General features: G+C 50.9%; 1 protein-coding gene and 1 long non-coding RNA gene across 2 annotated transcripts in view; one reads left to right on the top strand and one right to left on the bottom strand.

Moving 5' to 3' along the window:
- Window positions 1-2,943: 2,943 nt before the first annotated feature.
- LOC142431393 (uncharacterized) lies at window positions 2,944-10,934 on the top strand. Its single transcript, XR_012780827.1, has 3 exons — window positions 2,944-3,263; window positions 3,537-3,642; window positions 10,077-10,934. It is a non-coding gene; the product is annotated as an uncharacterized LOC142431393 (long non-coding RNA).
- The window catches only part of ZFP90 (ZFP90 zinc finger protein), a 30,832-nt gene continuing 23,007 nt past the window's right edge, over window positions 8,535-16,359 (bottom strand). Inside the window, exon 4 of the transcript XR_012780826.1 lies at window positions 8,535-10,922. The gene's annotated coding sequence lies outside the window, so the exon portion shown is untranslated. The remainder of the gene's footprint in view (window positions 10,923-16,359) is intronic.

Below are 16,359 nucleotides of genomic sequence, written 5' to 3'. Positions count from 1 at the left end.
AACGCAGGGAGGGGGAGCGCCAGGGTGACAGAGGGAATGGCAGACTGGGAAGAGACAGTAAAACGTTTACCTTTGCCAATTTCTGAAAACATATCCAGGGCCCCTGCTGGTTCTCCTGTGCAGCTGGTGTGAATGGGGTGCTGGAGTTCAGACTTCATTGGGTCCTTGGTAACGATCTGGAGTAGAAAGACTAATGCCCTCTGACCTCTATAAACAATTGTCCACACCATCACTCCTGGGATCTTTGGATCCCTGACTGTCTGGGCCAAAGGAGGTTGAGGATGTAAAAGAAAAGGCGGGTGTGTGTGTGGGGGGGATTGTCATTGAAATGATGGGATGAGGGGGAAGAGCGTCTGGGGTCTCATGGTAAGGAAGGCGTTGATTTTAAAGAGGAGCACAAGCCACAGTCATGGTTCCGGGCAAGCAGGCAGGGCGCGTGCGCACAGACAGATGCAGGTCAGGTCACAGGTGCCTGGGGTCACGGGGTTGGGGGGGGGAGGGGGGCTGTGGCGCTTCTCTTCTCTGGCTTCCATTTCCCCACTGAAATCACCTGCTTGGCGTGACCATGGGGTGAGGAAGTGTTTTCAAGTGGGAGCGCGAGGAGAAAGTCTGAAATGAGGAGCGAGAATGATCTAAGCCATGGTGGAGATGGTCAAGTGCATCACGCTGTGAATCTTTTACAGGCTTCTTGGCATCCTCTGAGGCATCCGGGGATCAGAGTCGCTAGTTCTAAGGAGTTGGAATCAGAAAACCAAGAACCTGTCATGCTCTGGGAGCCGTGGGGACCTCTCCTTCCCACCTCTTGCAGCCCCTGCCCTCTGATTCACAGCCAGCTCCCCCCTCCTCTGACCCGGCACGACCTCCACAACGCCAACACCACACATACACCCTTGGGTGTCAAGCGCACTCTCCCGTCTAACCAACTTCAGCAACAAGGCCGCCCATAATTTTAGATCATTTCATTGGGGGCTCTTACAGCTCTTATAACCATCCACACATCAACTGTATCAAGCATATTTGTACATATGTTGCCATCGTTATTTTTCAAAACATCAAAACTTTCTATGTGAGCCGTTGCTATACGCTCCTCTTTGTTCTCGCCCTCCTATTCCTCTACCTGCGTGACCCTTGATAAATGATGAATTATTATTTTTATATTTTACACTGACCACTGTCTCCCTTTCCCCACGGCTTCTTTCCCCCTCCTCTCCCCACTTTCCCCCTACCCTCCTGGTATCTCTACTTCCATTTCTGTTCCTGAGGGGTTTATCTGACCTGGATTCCATGTGTTGTGAGCTCTTCCCTTTACCGATGTACATGTTCTGGTCTAGCCCCCAGTGCAAGGCAGGACTGGGGTCATGATAGTGGAGAGTGAGGAAGACTCAAGGAACCAGAGGAATAGTGTGTGCTTCATCGGTGCAATACTGCGCCCTGTTTGACTCATCCTTCCTTGTGACCTTTCTGTGAGGGGATGTCCCACTGTCTACAGATGGGTTTTTTCGGTCTCCGCTCAGACCCTCTCATTTTCAACAATATGGTTTTTTGTTTGTTTCTAGGCCCCAACTTTCCAGGACAAAGAACCTGATTGACTTGAATCCGGCCCAAGAATTGGTGTCCCTCTGGGGTTTGTGCCCCACTTGCAGTTCAGTCAGCCGTGTCCTGGGCGTGGGTCACATGGTGCACCACAGGCGGCTGAAGCAGATGCTCCTAGACCTGAGTGAGGCTCAGGAGACAGGGACTAGCAGCTTCATGCTCCCACCCAAGAATCACAGACAGCAAATAAACAAGGAGCTGCTGCCTGGCCTCGGGTAGCTATGCCCGATGTCTGCAGAGAAGCTGCACTAGAGCTGTGCTTCTCTGTAGGCCTATTGGCCCTCACAGCTGGTGGGGCTCCTCTCGAACCTCCTGGTCTAGGGTCTACCACACTATAAACCTTCAGGGCTCACGCAGTCATCTGGGCAGGCCGACGAGAAAGCCTAACTCAGACACCCATCTCTCTCTGGGCTCAGGGCTGGGGGAGATTTGTTAGCATTTCATTTCACAGATGCTTCCGGAGAATCTCTTCCAAGAGGTCAGTTCCAGCCCCAACCCTGCCACAGTCCCTTAGCTGGTCCTCATGGACGTAGACAAGGAGGAGAGAGAGGAGAAAGAGACGAGAGAGAAGCGTGGAGAGGGAAAGAGAGGAGAGAGAGGAAAGAGAAGAGAGAGAGAGGAAAGAGAGAGGAGGAGAGAGGAGATGGTGGAGAGAGTGGGGCGGGGAGAGAGAGAGAGATAAAAGCAAAGAAGGGATTCGCCACGAGCCTCTGTATCTTGAAGGGATGGAGGTGGGATGAGAGAAATTTTATCTCACATATAGAAAATATGATGACTTAAAATCAATGCATACATATTATTATTATTATTATTTGGTTATCACTGAAAATAGACACAGCAGAACACATAATTCCCACAGGTACAATCGAGTGACATTGATTGCATCCTGCAGGTCATATGACCTTTCCGGCCTTCCTTCTCTGAATTGTTCCTCCCCCTTAACACAAGCCCACGGCCTCCTCCGCTTCTGGTTACCCTGGCTGTCAGTCTGAGCTCACACAGAGAACATGGCACCGCTACACAACGCAAGGCTTCCCACGGGTTCAAGGGGGAAAGCAAGTCTCTCCTTTCTGATCCTGGGCTTCTCCACTTCCTTCCTCAGAGGCGGTCCCCGCTCACCATGCACGCCCTTCTGGGTTCTTCCAGAGACACTCTGTGCACACACAGCATTGACAGTAGCTCCTTCTTTTCTACCCCCATTAAAAAAACAAACAGTCGGGCACCTTGCTTCTCTCATTTAATATGAGAAGATTTCAAAAAGTTCCTGGAAAAGTCTTTCTCTTGGCATTCCAAGTCTTTCTCTTGGTATTCCCCAGCACTTTTGGAAAGTCCCCTCACTTATCTCAGCTTGTTCTCTAAGGAGCCCTGGTGGCATACAGGGTTAACACCCTGGGCTGCCAACCAACGGCCAGGTCAGCACCTCGAAACCTCCAGCTGCCCTGTGGGAGAAAGATGGGGCCTCCCACCCCCCCTAAAGAAACTGCCCAGCTGCCAACAGCCACGGGGAGCAGTCTGTGCGGTCCTACAGGGGGTCTCTGAGTGGGAATCGACTCGATGGCAGGGAGCAGTTTCGGTTTCATTTTCTAAGAACTCATGATGAACTCTCGCTCTGTCCACTGCACAGTTTTCCACGGAAACGGATGTCAGTTTACTTGGCTGGTTTTCTACTGGTAAATATTTGAGATGTTTCCAGTGTTTTACTAGGAGAGCAGTTCAGAAAGTTCCTGGGAAAAATGGAATGGGGAGGAAGGGGGAAAGGAGGAGCGGACACCAAGGGCATCGAATAGAAAGTAAATGTTTAGAAAATGATGATGGCAACTTATGTACGCATATGATTGATAAAATTGATGTATGGAATGTTATATGAGCTGTAAGAGCTCCCAATACATTTAAAAAAAATGGAATGAACAGATGATAGAATGTTTCTGTGCATTTTTCTGAAGCCTCCTTGGACTACGGGCAGTGGTTCTGTGTGTCTCCTGGACGTCCGATGCTTCCCTGCTGTGCACATATGTCTGAGAGACGCAGTCCTGGATGGCAAAGTGCTGGGTAAGACTATGTGTACCTTAAACTATGGTAGAAGCTGCTTTGTGTATCAACCAAGGTCCTGTGCAATAAGCAGAAAGCACACTAGGTATTTTAAGCAGGAGGAGATGTAATAGAGGGCATAAGGGAATAAGGGGCTCCTGAAATTGTTGGCCAGCTTAGAGAGTCGCCTGTAGCCTGGGCCTCCAGGGAAGATACCAGGTCATTACAGAACTAACCCTCCAGGGAGGCCACGACCTCTGAAGTCACCACTGGAGCTGCAGCTAGAATTTGGGTCCCAAACACTCCTCTGAGCACATCTGCTTCTTGATACTCAGAAGGTCGCAGAAAGACTCTGCTGCAGGAAGACCTCAGGTTTCCACCTCCTCTGCCAGCACCAACAGCCAGAGGAGTAGGGGGGAAATGCCCCCTGTCTTTCTTTCCCCTTCACAACTTTCAGGGATTCCTCTGACTGGCAGACCTACCGTTTGTACTCGAGTATAAGCCTACCTGCATATCAGCCGAGGCACCTAATCTGACCACAACAAGGGCATTAAAAATGTGCTGAAAAACTTATACATGAGTATATATGGTAATTTGCTTATGGAACCCTAGCTGCAAGGGAGCCTGGGAAAGGGAGGATTTAGCTTTTCACTGTCTCCAACTAGTAGATGGTGGAGTGAGAGGTGAGAGAGACAGCCCACAGTATTCACCTCAGGCTCCCAAACCAAAATCAACTTGGCTCTGTCTGGCAACCCCAGAGCTGTGCTCCATAGGGTCTTAAGGCCAGTGCTGCCCCCTGGAGTTGTGCAGCCCAGGGACCGTGCAATGTGGTGAAGATCCATTTGCATTTCTTCTGTGCCTTCTTTGCCCACCTGCTGACCTTCCGAGCCCCCCTCGCACATTGTAGCTAGACACACGTGCAGTGGGGCTGAGTCTGGCTCCCTGGGTACCCCAGGTTCCCACATGCTCCTTGTAGCTATCTCCCCTGGAAGGCTAGTCTCCGTGTGTGGAAAGGAGGGGCAGCTTCTGCCGGAAAGGTCACAAGTATCTCAAGTCCTGAAGCTTCAGAATGTGGAACCTCCCTGGTCTTTGTGGCTCCTCCCAATGGTAGTTTGTACACTGTTCTTGTTTCCTTCCTGCCTGCCGCTGATTTAATTATGAATCACGCTGGATGAGAGGGTAAGCACACGGCGTGCCTAGTCTGCTGGGCTTGCGTTCTTGTGGTTTATAATGTCTTCTCGGGTGAATAATAAGCTCGAGTCCATGCCAGGCTTTTTGGTCCTTGTTGCTGACCTATAGGAGGGCTGCAAGCCCGAGATCTCAAATTCAACAGCAGCCTTTTAAGCCTGGTCAATCAATCAGGCTGCATAGTCAGAGCTCCTGCAAGGACACAAGTTGCTGATGCAGAAAGACCCAGCTCCCCACAGGAACACACCACTTACCAGGAAGCGGGAGACTGAATGCTGCCGGAGGGTTTCAGATGCTCAGTGGCAGGACCAGCTTGCAAGGTGTGCACCTGGGGACTTTTCCTCTGAGTCTCCATCTGATACATCAAATTCCATAATTAGGTATTCACTCCTTAGGCTTAAACCTCCCCTCCAAGTCACCAACCATTCCCAACTCTTTGCCATTGGGTGGGGTTCAACAGGCTCTGGTCATCTCAGGCCCTTTTCTTCCTCGATCCCCTCCCCCTCCAGTTAATTGAGAGGAATCTTTGATTAGTTCTTCAGCGTGTCCGGGGAAGACCACTTGAAGTGGCCCTCAGACCAGCTGTGTGCCCTTGAACAGGTGATTCAACCTTCTGAGCCTCAGTTTGGCTCCCCTGTAGAGTAAGGCTAACAGGATACTACCTCACAAAGTTCTCATGAGGAGCAAGAGTAAGGCGTGGCTTTACAGAATTCGAGGATTGTCCGTGGAAAATATACACGCGTGCATGCAGCAGCAGCTGGTCCTTCCTGCTCTGTTCCTTCTTCCCTGGCCCGATTTCAGGCCTCTCTTCCCCTCATTCCTGCAACAGCTTCACAACTGGCCCTTCTGAGAACACCCCACTCCCTCTCGTCCCCTCGTGTATTCATTCAATCCGGTCCAGAGCAACAGACCCAGTTAGAGATGTGTATGGTTTTATCTTCGCTCGTTAGGTTGGCAAAGATCCTGCTGCCAACTCAGGCTTTACGCTGAGGGTCTGGACCGGTGGTTCTCCGCCTTCCTCAGGCCGCGACCCTTTATTATAGTTCCTCATGTGGTGGGGACCCCCCAACCATAACATTGTTTTCGTTGCTACTTCATCACTGTCATTTTGCTACTGTGATGTATTGGGCGACCCCTGTGAAAGGGTCATTGGACCCCCACAGGGGTCTTGACCCACAGGTTGAGAACCACTGGGCTGGACAGCCACATAAATTTGGGGTGGACACTATTCAGCCCCGCCCAGATCAGCTGAGAGTGTGCAGACCCCAGATTCAAAACCCCACCTTCCCTTCGGGCATCTCACCCAGTTCCTCCATGTTCATGCACCTCCCCACCCCCAAGACTTGAATAGCCATCAACTCCTTGGGGCCTTGGCTATCTGATCAGTATCTCAGCCTTTCCAAAACAAGATGGAATGTCCCACCCCCAGGCCACCTCAGTCCCTGTCCCTCAGTGGCATCTCTGCCTGCCACACTACTCCTGATGGCTTCTTTGGCTTTGCATGGCAGACTTGGGCAAGAGTGCAGGGCTCCTGGGGCCCAGTGGAAACTTCCTTCTTCACTTGTGCTACGTTCTATGGTCCCAAGCAAGGCCAGCCCAGATTGCAGGACTGGAGAAGTAGACCCCGACTTTTAGAAGAGACGCTACAAGGGCCTGGCCCAGGACGAGGCTACAGGGAGGTGTGAGGGTAGCCACTGGTGCACTGGCATTGGGTGGTGGTGGCGGCGGGGGGTGTTTCAGAATAAATATACTGGTCAGCTGAGGAAGCAGGAGTCTATTTTCTCAGCTTGGAAGCCAGTTCAAAATGGGTTCAAATCCTGGCTCCCCTGCTAACCTCGCCAAGCCTCAGGTGCTTTGGGGATCCAAGAAGGCAGCCTATGGAAGGGACTGGGCCCAAGCAGTGCCTAGCACCCACAGAGAGAATATTCAATACACAGAAGCCCCAGTTTTCTGAGAACACAAGGTGGGACCCTCCTGGGCTCCTGCCAGTCTGGCTTCTGCTGCGGGGGGGGGGGGGGGGGGGAGGGGGTGACTCCAAGGGGGAGGGGCGAGCCATGGAATGCCAATTACAGAGTAAGAACTTAATTACCATCCTTTGGGAAGAGAACAGAGGAAAGCAACCAGGTAGGCAGAGGGGAGGAGGCTGGTAAAGGCAGAGGGTGGGGGGAGGGCAGTGAGGGGGAGAGCCTGGGGGAGGGGGAGGCACGGGGAGATGGTTTGCTTATCCAGTCACCAGCTGATGGGCACATGAGTCCATTTCTACGTGGAGGCGATGACAAATAATGCTGCTGCCAACATTCACGTCCTGGCTTTTGTATGGGACCTGTGTGCTCACTGACGTAGGCGCCCTGGTGACACAGTGGTTACCCACGAGGCTGTGGTCCTTGGGCAGTGTTTTGAAACCACCAGCCACTCCTTGGGAGAAAGACGGGGTGAGACGGGGGAGGCTTTCTATTCCTGGGAGTTCCAGTCTAGGGGCAGTTCCACCTTGTCCCATAGGGTCGCTCTGAATCGCATCAACTGGATGGCAGAGTGACGGTAACTCTGTTGAATCGATGGAGAAAGCAGCCACATCATATGACATGCTCAGCAGTCGTGAGAGTCCTTTCGGACACGTGTACCCGAGGCAGCCAGCTGCTGTCCAGTGACCCCGCCGCGTGCCAGGGCGCGAGTCCGCACAGGAAATCAAAAGCTGTCCCCGTGACCCGCGGTGTCCTGATAGGACAGGGTAGAACTGCCCGTGTGGATTTCCAACTCTCACCACAGAGCGGCTGGTGGTTTTGAACTGCTGACCTTCTCGGGATGTTCTCACTGCCCCCACAATGCCTCAACACTCTTGGGTTTTGGGTCTGCAGCACAGCATGATGTCTGAGGAACTGGGGTATTGGGATACACATACCTGGGAACTAGGAGGCACCCTACAGAGGGCCAGCTAATGGCAGAAGACCTTCCAGGAAGCCAGCCTCGGGTCCACTGTTAGCAGACTGCTAGGTCCAGGTTTGCATTTTGCTAGGCCTTTTAGACTAAGGACCCTTTGGACTTCTATGCCAAAGTATCCCCTTCACTCTTGCTGTTCAAACCTTTTCTCTGACTTGGGTCTAATTGTGTCCCTCACCTGAAACCTTTCTTGTGAAGAGACAAGAACTTAGGAGTGCAGAGACGTGAAATTCTGAGCCCCCTTGCCTTCGGGAAGCTGGACTTCTGACAGAAACAATAAGCATCAGGCCTTTGTGAAGCAGTGGGGTTGAGGGGCACAGGGAGGCATGGGAGGAAGCAGAACTCTGGCCCGGAGGAGGTGGGAGCCCCAGTCTTGGGGCAGACATCAAAGTCACTTCTGATTTAGTTTTATTAGGCAACAGCCAGAGCCAGGTTCTGACTAATTAATGATGATCAAAGTGCTCTGACAAGATGGAGTGCTTGCTAAACACCCACCGTGCATTATTCACAGTGGAGCCAAGCGGAAGGGACTGCCTTTGATTCCCCAGAACCTGCCAAAGTAGCTCCCTTGCCTCCTGCTCAGTGTGGGGGAGCCGGAGCTGTCTGCAAACCCCGGTTCTCTGTCCTGAGTGGGCCAATGATAATCTCACTCTTTTCAGGACCCGCGGGAGAAGGGCTGGCCACTGAGTCTGTCCCCATCAAGCCCAGAGCAGCCCAGCCCCAAGCTGCTCTCCCCCAAACAATAACTCATAGCCACAGTATCCCCACAGAGTTCCCAGACTGGCAGATACTTAAAAAAAATCATTTTATTGGGGGCTCTTACAGCTCTTATCACAATCCATCCATCCATCGTGTCAAGCACATTTGTACATAGGTTGCCATCATCGTTCTCAAAACATTTGCTTTCTCCTTGAGCCCTTGGTATCAGCTTGTCCCCCGCCATGAACCCTTGATAATTTATAATTTCCTCCCCACATCGTATCTTACATGACCGCTGTCTCCTTTCACCCACTTTTCTGTTGTCCATCCCCCTGGGAGGAGGTTATATGTAGATTATTGTGCTCAGTTCCCCCTCTCATCCCCACCTTCCCCTTCCCCTCCTGGTATCTCTATTCTCATTATTAGTCCTGAGGGGTTTATCTCTCCTGGATCCCCTGTGTTTTGAGATCTTACCTGTAGCAGTGTACATGCTCTGGTCTAGTCGGATGTGTAAGGTAGAATTGAGATCATGATAGTTGGGGGGAGACAGGCAGATATTTCCTATGAAGGGCCACACAGTCCATGTTTTAGGCTCTGCAGCCCACCTGGTCACCGCTGCACCCTCCTGTCTGCCACAGTGGGGCAGAAGCACAAACAAGGTGTGTGCATTGTTCAATGGAAACCCAGTTTGCTCGGTAAAGCTGGACCCCAATAGGAATTGCTTTTCCCCAAACAGCCATGATAACATGTGAATGAAGGAACACACATGTCCACTGAAGCTTTACCCATGGACAGCAAAATTAGAATTTTGTACGCTTTTTCACAATCTACTTTTCTTCTCGGGATTTTTTTCTTCATTTAAAAATGGAAGAAAACATTCTTAGCTTCTCTAGACGGTCTGACACCAAGCCTCAAGAAATGACACATACTGTGATCAGTTTGACATGACAATTCCACGCCTACATTGGTATCGTCAGGTGCCACTAAGTTGGCTCTGCCTCATAGTGACCCTGTGTACAATACAGCGTCCCACGCCAACCTCGCCATTGCTCTCATGTCTGAGCCCATGGATGCAGCCACTGCATCAGCCCATCTTGTTGGAGGGCCTGCCTCTCCTTCACTGTCCTGGGGCTTTACCAAGCATGGTGTCCTTCTGCAGGGACTGGTCTCTCCTGACAACATCTCCTGACAAAGTCTCACCATCCTTGTCTCTGAGGAGCATTCTGACAGCACTTCTTCCAAGACAGATCAGTTGGTTCTTTTGGCAGTCCATGGTACTGTCAATAGTCTTCGCCAGCACCATAATTCAAATGCATTAATATTTCTTTGGTTTCCCATAGAACAGGTCCAACGTTCACACTCAGGAGAGGTGAGTGAAAATACCATGGCTTGGGCCAGGTATACCTTAGACCGCCAAGTAACCCCCTTGCCTTCCAACACTGTAAAGAGGTCGTATGCATGCAGCAGTTACTCCATGCAAGGTGTCTTCTGATCTCTTGGCTGCTGCTTCCCTGAGCCCTGACTGCAAATCCAAGCAAGACAAAATCCTTGAGACGTCAATCGTTTCTCCATTTGTCATGATGTTTACCTATCAGTCCAGTGGTGAGGATTTTTGTTTTCTTTACACTCAGTTACCATCCATCCTGAAGGCTGCAATCCTTGAACTTCCTCAGCAAGTGCTTCAAGTCCTCCACACTTTTGGCACGGAAGGTCCGGTCATCTGTGTATCACAGGTTGTTACTAAGCCATCCTCGAATCCTGGTACCGCATTCTTCTTCCTGTCATCCAGCGTCTCTGATGATTCGCTCAGCGTGCAGATTGAATAGGCATGGTGAGAGGATGCAACCCCGACACACACCTCTCCTGATTTTCAACCACCCAGTGTTCCCTTGTTCTGTCTGCCCAGCTGCCTCTTGATCTGTGTACAGGTTCTGCGTGGACACAATGAAGAGATCTGGGATTCCCATTCCTCTCAAGGCTACCCCTAGTTTGTTATAGGCCACACAGTTGGATGCCTTAGATAGTCTAAGTCTACATCCTAAAGAAATAAAAACTCGCTCCCCAATTTTTATAGAAGCTATTATTATAATAAGCAAAAGGTGTGTGTGTGTGTATAAGGGTGGGTGGGGGTGGGGTGGCGAACAGGACCAAATAACTACCCTCCCCTAAAGAACGGACACATGGGGCGGAATACACACACACATACACAGGCATATTATTTGGCAATATAAAGGAATGACGTCCCAACTCAAGCTGTAGCATGAGTGAATTCTGAACACATTATTCACAGTGAAAGAAAGCAGGCACAAACGGTCAGTAGGATTCCATTTAGATGCGCTGCCCAGAACAGGCAAACCTAGAGAGACAGAAAGTAGATGAGTGGCATTTCCAGGCGGGGCGGTGTGGAGGGAGCTGGGAGTTTCTCTCTGGGGGGATGGAAATGTTCTACATCTGATCATGGGGATGAGTGCCCATCTCTGTGAACAAACAAGAAACCATTGAATTAAACATTTAAACTAACCAGATTTTGCATGCGATTATTAAAACAAAACAAAACTCACTGCCCTCAAGTTGATGCTGACTCATAGCCACCCTCTCGGACAGGGTAGAACCAGAACCGCCCCTGTGGGTTTCTGAGCCGGTAACTCTTTAGGGGCCAGAAAGCCTCATCTTTCTCCTGCAGAGTGGCTGGTCGTTCCTGACCTTTTGGTTAAGCAGCTCAAGACATAACCACTACTACACCACCAGGGATCTTTATGTGAATTATAGCTTAATAAAACTGGGGAAAAACAAACAAACCCCAAACTAGACCCAGATGGAGGATGAAGGTGGGTCGTACTTTGCCAACACCTGACAGCACCTCGTTGTACTAGCCTTTGATAAAGCACCTGTCACCTGTCACGCTACCCAGGTGCCATCCCTCTGAGCCTCGCCCTAGGACAGAGATAACCAATGGGGAGGTGTGTGTAGGACCGAGGTCTCCTCCTCCTTTCCAGCGTCTGTTCCATTCACAGACCTGTCAAAAACTACATCCAGGAACTGAGCACTCCTCGAAACCTCAGGTAGAGGCCATGACAAGCCCAGCCCCTTCCCTTGTGTCTCCACCACACCAGATACCAGCTTCCAGCACGGTCCCTCCCCATACATAGAAAAGGCTGAACTTCTTCCAGTCATTCAGCCCACAGGGCAGAGCTGGAAACTGGAGCTCAGAGAGGGTGAGAACAGCCCAGGTGCACACAGCTGCTACTCAGACCTTTGAGGGCCATGGAACAGAAGGAGGAGGAGTTGGGAGATCGGGGTGGGGTTGGAGGGGAGCAAAACTCCTCTGTCACATGCTGATTCTGTGCCCTCCTCTCTTCATATTTCCCAAGGCACCAAGGCAGAGAGGGCCAGGACGAAAGTCCTCAGCTGTCCTGAACTCGGCTCTCATTCACAGAGTGACGACTGGTTCTGGGGTCTCGCACGAGGTTACAGTTGAAATGTCACTGGGACTGCAGCTTGCTGAGGCTGCAGGCGTGGGGCCAACTATGGGAAACCGCAGACCTCCCTGGCTCGCCGGGGGCTGCTGTCCCCACAACAGGGCTGCGGACTTCCCTACACTGGGTGCTCCAGAGGGCACGGAGGAAGCGGAGTTTCAGAAGCACATCATGATTCCAGAGCTAGCTACTGGCTGGGTAGGGTTAGCTGCCTGTGTGTTGGAGGTAGGGATGGGGAGGTGGGGGCAAGGATTCCTTGGAGATGAGCTAACCCAATAAGAAACAGCATGAGCTCTGTAGTCAGTAATATTGCAACTAATTAATAAATCACACGACACATGTGACAAAACCACCCATAAACTCAAGAACATTTCATAGTGGGAGGAATGGGGGGATAAAGATCAGTGAACTCATGGAACAAAAACCAATTAGGAGGGCTGTGAACTGAGACGGTTCATCCAACTCCCTGCACCCCAGTGTCGTTGGGGGCTGCCGAGTCCCACGGGGACAAGGTGACAGTCATGGTGGCGGCCATCTCACTGAGGGTCTTCCTCATTTTAGCTGATCACCTAACTTCACCAAGCATGATGTCCTGGTCCCTTCAGACAACATGTCCAAAGTACGAGAGACAAAGTCTGTTGACCATCCATCTCCTGAAAAACCCCAAAAAAGGTGGTGGGGGCGGTGGGTGTGTGTGTGCTTGAACTAAAAGAGACACCTGGTCCAACATCACAAGAGTCCAGCTTTCCGGGCCTGCTGAGCCCCCTAAACTCTCGCTGACCTGGGCAACCCTTCCCTGGCTACCTAGGGAAGGTTTTGCCTGCGGGAAGGGGTGGGGACCTGCAGAACCAGCCTGGGAAGAAAAGACCCAGTTATTATCCAAATGGTGGTGCAGGTGGAGGGCTCCCTCCCTGCTGCCTGCATTCTTCCCTCTCTGGAGACAAAGGGGCTCTCAGAGAGCAGAGCCTGGGTGGGGGCACCCGCGCAGGCTAACACACACATCCCCAGGTCCCCACCCCCCACCCCAACTCCAGCCTGGGGTGTGGGATGGAAACTCATTTCCTTAAAAATGCATCTTGCAACTCTAGGCCTTATTAGGTCTTACTGTCTCGCTCCGGGGTCTCATAAGCTCTGCCAGGTCATTTCCAGAAGCTCAGGGAAGGGGGCTGGCTGCTAATTGTTTTGCTTCCCTGTGAAGCCAGCCATTGACCCGGCAAATACACGCTGAGCTCCTCCTGAGGACAGCCCAAGGCCCAGTGGGCAGGTGCGTGGGAGGTGGGGGGACACGTGCTAGACAGACAACAAACAAGCAGGAAACAAGACGTGGGGTCCTGGTAAGACTTGCTCCTTGGGAAGTATTCCGAGTGATTCCTGAAGTGTAAGGAGGCCCCAGGCGAGTGAAGAGGGTGCACAGGGCTCTGAGGGTGGGGGATAAACGCTAGGCCAGTGGTTCTCAACCTGTGGGTCGCGACCCTTTCACAGGGGTCGCCCGATTCATAACAGTAGCAAAATGACATGATGAAGTAGCAACGAAAATAATGTTATGCTTGAGGGCGTCACCACATGAGGAACTGTATTCCAGGGTCGGGGCATTAGGAAGGTTGAGAACCACTGCTGTAGGTGCTTGAAGAGATTAGGTCATTAGGAGGAAGACTGCCCGCTCCCCCCGCCCCCCGGAGTTTGGGGTTTATTCTGCGCATTAGATCTGCCTCCATCACAAATCTCTCCTCTCTGCTCCAGGACTTGCGGGTGGAGATCGCTGGGCGCTCAGGATTCCCATCTGAGCACGCGAAAAGCCAGCAGAGTTTAGACTCTAAACTTTAGAGGAGGGAAGGAAGGAGAGAGGGAAGCCCGCACAGATTTGCGAAGGGAGGGAAGGAGGGAGGGAGAGAGAGAGAAGAAAGCCCGCAGGGATTTGGAAGCGCAAGAGCCCGGCTCCGCCGCCTGCCGCGCGTCTTTGGAGTCCTGCACCGCCCCCTGGTGGCCGGAAGGCAGGAGGGGCCCAGCATCGCCAACTGGGGCTTGCTGTTTGGGGCGCGGGAGAATGTGCCCCCGGCAGAGTTCCGGGAGGGGGCAGGCACCCCCAAAGTCCAGGCCTGTTCACCTGTCCCCAGTGACTCAGGCACGGTGCAGGGCGCTTTACACATTAACTGGCAGCTGCCCTAACAGGTGGGAACATGGAAGTCCCCAATTTAACAGAGGGACTTGATGGGTGAAAAGGTCGCAGAGCGCACTACAGCCCAGCTGCTCCTAATGATCACGGGGCTATACTAATGGAAACAGTAACACCAATAGTGCTGACTGTGGGCCACACCTGGTGGTAAAGTGATGGATGGCATGTTGGACTGTGATCTTCACGGTCAGCAGTGGAAACAACCAGCTGCCAGTTAAGTCTTGGAAACCCAAAGGGGCATTTCTACCCCGTCCTATAGGGCGGCTGTAAGCTGGCATTGACTTGATGGCAGTTTCATTTTTAGGTTATACCACATCAACATTTCTAACATCAATTCCTCCCCTCTTAACCTCATTTCTTTTTTTTAATTTAATAAATCTTTTTATTGGGGCTCATACAACTCTTATTACAATCCATACATACATCAATTGAGTAAAGCACCCTTATACATTCGTTGCCCTCGTCATTCTCAAAATTCGCCTTCCACTTGGGTTCCTGGAATCAGCTCATTTTCCTTTTTTCCCCCTCCCCTTCCCTCCCCGCTCCCAACCTGTTCTTTTTGGGTTTCATAATTTACTGCAATATTTCTTTTTTTTTCTTTTGTCTTTTTTACTGCAATATTTCACAGAATTCACACAAGTCCTAAATCTGTAGGTTGTGTGTCAGCTTGGATGCTTCGCTTGACTCACAAACTTGCAGGGGCTGATGAAGCCAAATTGGCAGGTAGAGGACAGGCAGGTCAGAGGACTGGCTCTGGAACCAGAGGTCAGATGATGATGAACTTAAGACAAGCTCCACGGCAAGAGAAGGAACTTTGCCAAAGTGTTCGTATATATGAGTCAGCTTCAAGAGTTTGTTGGGGGAAACAAAAATGGAATTAGAAGACAATGTAGTTTTCCCATGAGCTTTCTTCCTATCCTGGATGCAGACTATATCCTCAAGGAAACTCCCTTGACTTGAGCAAGGCAGTGCATAAGGGTAGTAAATGTGGTACGTGGGGTAAAGAGAGCGCCTGGAGTCATATCCTCAACTAAAGTGGTGACTCAAGATGTAGCCTCCCTAATCCTGCCTCGTTTATCGGACAACTCAATCCCAAATGGGACCATAACCACGGGTACAGTTTTACAGCACCTCACAATATGGAGGATGATTGCATCAGATGAAAAAAGAATGAGGACAATTATATCAGACCACAAACAGAGGATGACTACATTATACATAACTACATTGTACATAAATATAAAACCACTGAAATCATGGCCCACCCAAATTATCACGTAGCCTTACCCTTCACAGGTTCAATACACCTAGCTACAAATACCTATTTTGCATGCTTGCACCAAACATCATAGGTGTGAAGGTTGGACACTGAATAAGGAAGGCTGAAGAGAAATCAATTCATTTCAACTATGGTTTTGGCAAAGAATATTGAAAGTCCCATGGATGGACAAAAGGACATACAAATCTGTCTTGGAAGAAGTACGGCCAGAATGTCCCTTAGAGCAAGTGATTCTCAACCTTGCTAATGTCTGTCTTGGCCCTTTAACACAGTTCCTCAGGTTGTGGTGACCCCCAACCATAATATTCTTTTCATTGCTACGTCATAACTGTCATTTGGCTACTGTTACGAATTAGGTGACCCCTATGAAAGGGTCATTGGACCCCCAAAGGGGTCAGGACACACAGGTTGAGAACCGCTGTCTTAGTGGCAAGGATGGTGAAACTTAGTCTCACATACTTTGGACATGTTATCAGAAGGGACCAGTCTCCTTAGTAGGGTGGAGAGGCATTTTAAAAGCAGCCCTGGACAAGATGCATCAACAGTGGCCGCATCGATGGGCTCGGACATGAGACCGATTGTGAGGCTGGCGCAGGAGCAGGCAGTGTTTCATTCTATTGTACACAGGGTCGCTAAGTCAGAGCCAACTCAAATATCACCCAACAACAACCCCATCACTCCGTGGAAGTCACAGTCCTTCTATGGCTAGAAGGGCGATATTAAATATTTCACAGCACCACAGAAAGCACTGAGAAGTCTAAGAACTGTCAGCTTCTTCGGTTCTCAAATGCTTTTCGAGTGTCTACTAAGGAGCTCTGGTGGCTTAGTGGTTTCAATCCACCATCAGTTCCGTTGGAGAAAGCGGAGGCCGCCTAGTCCTCTAAAGATGTAAATTCTCAAAAGCCCAGGGCGGTCTCCTCTGCCCTGTACGGTCACTACAAGTTGAAATCGACTTATCGAGGCAGTGAATTTACTTGGCGCAGGTT

The sequence above is a fragment of the Tenrec ecaudatus genome, chromosome 18 (assembly GCF_050624435.1).
Source record: "Tenrec ecaudatus isolate mTenEca1 chromosome 18, mTenEca1.hap1, whole genome shotgun sequence".
Classification (NCBI taxonomy): domain Eukaryota; kingdom Metazoa; phylum Chordata; class Mammalia; order Afrosoricida; family Tenrecidae; genus Tenrec; species Tenrec ecaudatus.
The sequence above is the reverse complement of the archived record's forward strand: the minus strand, read 5'-3'. Positions and strand labels throughout refer to the sequence as shown.